The sequence below is a fragment of the Salmo trutta genome, chromosome 20 (assembly GCF_901001165.1).
Source record: "Salmo trutta chromosome 20, fSalTru1.1, whole genome shotgun sequence".
Classification (NCBI taxonomy): Eukaryota; Metazoa; Chordata; class Actinopteri; order Salmoniformes; family Salmonidae; genus Salmo; species Salmo trutta.
The window spans coordinates 26136068-26140134 of NC_042976.1; positions in this window are offsets into that span (position 1 = coordinate 26136068).

The following is a 4067-nucleotide window of genomic DNA, read 5'->3' on the forward strand; positions in this document are numbered from 1 at the left end:
TGTTTCACATTTTGTTACATTATAGCCTTATTCTAAAATGTATTAAATTGTTTTTTTCCCCTCATCAAACAGTACCCCATAATGACTAAGCAAAAACAGGTTTGCTAATTTATTTTAAAAAACAACTGAAATATACTTTATTGAAGCAGCTTTGGCAGCGATTTACAGCATCGAGTCTTCTTGGGTATGATGCTACGAGCTCGGCACACCTGTATTTGGGGAGTTTCTCCCGTTCTTCTATGCAGAGTCTTTGTGGTTCCAAATTTCTTTCATTTAGGACTGATGGAGGCCGCTGTGTTCTTGGGGGATCTTCAATGCTGCAAAAATGTTTTGGTACCCTTTCCCAGATCTGTGCCACAACACTATCCTGTCTCTGAGCTCTACAGATAATTCCTTCGGCCTCATGGCTTGGTTTTTGCTCTGATGTGCACTGTCAACTGTGGGACCTTATATAAACAAGTGTGTGCCTTTCCAAATCATGTCCATTCTATTGAATTTACCACAAGTGGACTCCAATCAAGTTGTACAAAAATGTAAAGGATGATCAATGGAAACAGGATGCACCGGAGCTCAATTTTGAGTATCCTGGCAAAGGGTCTGAATACTTACAGTACCGGTCAAAAGTTTGGACATACCTACTCATTCAAGGATTTTTCTTTATTTTTACTATTTTCTACGTTGTAGAATAATAGTGAAGACATCAAAACTATGAAATAACACCTATGGAATCATGTAGTAACCCAAAAAGTGTTCAACAAATCAAAATATACTTTATATTTGAAATTCTTCAAAGTAGCCACCCTTTGCCTTGATGACAGCTGAGCACACTCTTGGCATTCTCTCATCCAGCTTCATCAGGAATGCTTTTCCAACAGTCTTTAAGGAGTTCCCACACACGCTAAGCACTTGTTGGCTGCTTTTCATTCACTCTCCAGTCCAACTCATCCCAAACCATCTCAACTGGGTTGAGGTCGGGTGATTGTGGAGGCCAGGTCATCTGATGCAGCACTCCATCACTCTCCTTCTTGGTCAAATAGCCCTTACACAGTCTGGAGGTGTGTTTTGGGTCATTGTCCAGTTGAAAAACAAATGATAGTCCCACTAAGTGCAAACCAGATGGGATGGCGAATCACTGCAAAATGCTGTGGTAGCCATGCTGGTTAAGTGTGGCTTGAATTCTAAATAAATCACTGACAGTGTCACCAGCAAAGCACCCCCACACCATCACACCTCCTCCTCCATGCTTCCTGGTGGGAACCACAGATGCAAAGATCATCTGTTCACCTACTCTTCGACTCACAAAGACACGGCGGTTGGAACCAAAAATCTTACATTTGGACTCATTAGACCAAAGGACACATTTCCACCGGTCTAATGCCCATTGCTCGTGTTTCTTGGCCCAACCAAGTTTCTTCTTCTTATTGGTGTCCTTCAGTAGTGGTTTCTTTGCAGCAATTCGTCCATGAAAGCCTGATTTATGCAGTCTCCTCTGAACAGTTGATGTTGAGATGTGTCTGTTACTTGAACTCTGTGAAGCATTTATTTGGGCTGCAATTTCTGAGGCTGATAACTCTAATGAACTTATCCTCTGCAGCAGAGGTAACTCTGGGTCTTCTTTTCCTGTGGTGATCCTCATGAGAGCCAGTTTCATCATAGCGCTTGATGGTTTTTGCGACTTCACTTGAAGAAACTTTCAAAGTTCTTGAAATTTTCTGAATTGACTGACCTTCATGTCTTTAAAGTAATGAAAGACTGTCGTTTCTCTTTGCTTGTTTGAGCTGTTCTTGCCATAATATGGACTTGGTCTTTTACCAAATAAAGCTATCTTCTGTGTACCACTCCTACCTTGTCACAACACAACTGATTGGCTCAAACGCATCAAGAAGGAAAGAAATTCCACAAATTAACTTTTAACAAGGCACACCTGTTAATTGAAATGCATTCCAGGTGACTACCTCATGAAGCTGGTTGAGAGAATGCCAAGAGTGTGCACAGCTGTCATCAAGGTAAAGGGTGGCTACTTTGAAGAATCTCAAATATAAAATGTATTTTGAATTGTTTAACACTTTGTTTGCTATCTCCAGGATTCCATATGTGTTATTTCATAGTTTTGATGTCTTCACTATTATTGTATAATGTAGAACATAGTAAAAATAAAGAAAAACCCTTGAATGAGTAGGTGTGTCCAACCTTTTGACTAGTACTGTATGTAAGTAAGGTATTTAACTTTTTATACATTTTCAAAAATTTCTAAAAACCTGTTTTCGCTTTGTCATTATGGGGTATTGTTTGTTTTATAATAAGGCTGTAACAAAATGTGGAAAAAGTCAAGCGGCCTGAATAATTCCGGAGGCACTGTATGTACGCATCATCTTCAGACATTCTTTTCAGTATGACAATGTTTATGGGGGGAAGAAATATTATATTTGATGAAAGAAAAAATATTTGAGTTAGGCCGGTTCGATTTGACATTTAAAGGTACAGTAAAACCTAGCATTATTATCGAAACAATGATGTTGACCTGAGGCTTCTTATGTGTTATTTAACTTCCTTAGTTAATGACTATTATTTTCCTGTCAACCCATTCACTGTAGGCTACAATACACTTATCTGACATATACCCTAGATCATTGAACTATCATAGTCACATCATCCACACTCGCCTCATCAACATCCTATCTTAATGAACCCCAGCACCATTTTGGCAGAACACCTATCCCATCCCCAAAAAAGAAGACACATTGTCATCATCTGAAAGCTTGAATAGGTCTTTATTGCTCTTATTATTCATCTTAACATGAAGGAGTCAACATATACCATTTGGCCACAGTTCCCTGAATTGGCATGTAAGTCTGCTACAGGCCAGAGTGTCATAGAGAGTCACATGCTCTGGGGTTCCAGTACCTAAAGCTCATTGTTGCAACATGTGTTTCCTCCCATTCAGATACAGTACAGTCACTAAGGCAAAACATCAACATCACATCAGGCCACAGTTCTTGTTCTCCATTCCCCAGATTCCATTTTGGCTTGAAATTACCCATGTTGACCTGTGAAGAAAGCAGCATCATAATTCAGAAACATAAGTTAACCCTCAATTATTTTGCCAATTGCTTTGGTCCCTGACAGAATACCCGAATCCCAACCTTATTTTTGTGGATACTTTTTTTTTAACAATCATTTTTAAGACATTTATTATATTTAACAGTTTTATTGTAGCACAAATTATGTTGGATTTAAAGCACAGCAGAGATGAATATGAAAATAAATTATACTTGACATTGGAAAGTTTGACACATTAAAATCTATTTGTTTTGCTTGAATTGTAGGCCCTGGATGCAGACTGACAAAATTAAACAAACAGTTAGCAGTCAAATAGAATAAGAAGTCAACCAGTCAGACCAATGACATAAAACCAATTACGACCCAAATTCCAAAATGACCAAAAAATGGCCATGGTGGAAGAAATTCAACCCAGTACTATATCCAAAACCCAGCACATACACTGTCTTCAAACTGAACCTCACGTCATCAAAGGGTGATTCATTATACAAAAGGTGAACGGTACAGTACAGCCTATATCCGGTGAGGAAAACCACCCAAACAATTTCCCTAAAATGTCTTAATGCTGATAAAAAAAATACATCACAAATAATTCCAAAATCACCTCTTTAAAAAATCAGGACATGGAAAAATAAATGTTTAACTGAACATGGTTCAGACTATCATCGGATGTGTTTAAAAAAGTAGAGGCATTTACTACTCTGGCACACCCCGGCACACACTGGCACACCCTGGCACACCCCGGCACACCCTGGCACACCCTGGCACACCCTGGCACACCCCGGCACACCCTGGCACACACTGGCACACCCCGGCACACCCTGGCACACCCTGGCACACCCCGGCACACACTGACACACCCCGGCACACCCTGGCACACCCCGGCACACCCAGGCACACCCTGGCACACACTGGCACACACTGGCACACCCTGGCACACACTGGCACACACTGGCACACCCCGGCACACACTGGCACACAGTGCCCTGCAGCTACTGAGAAGACTC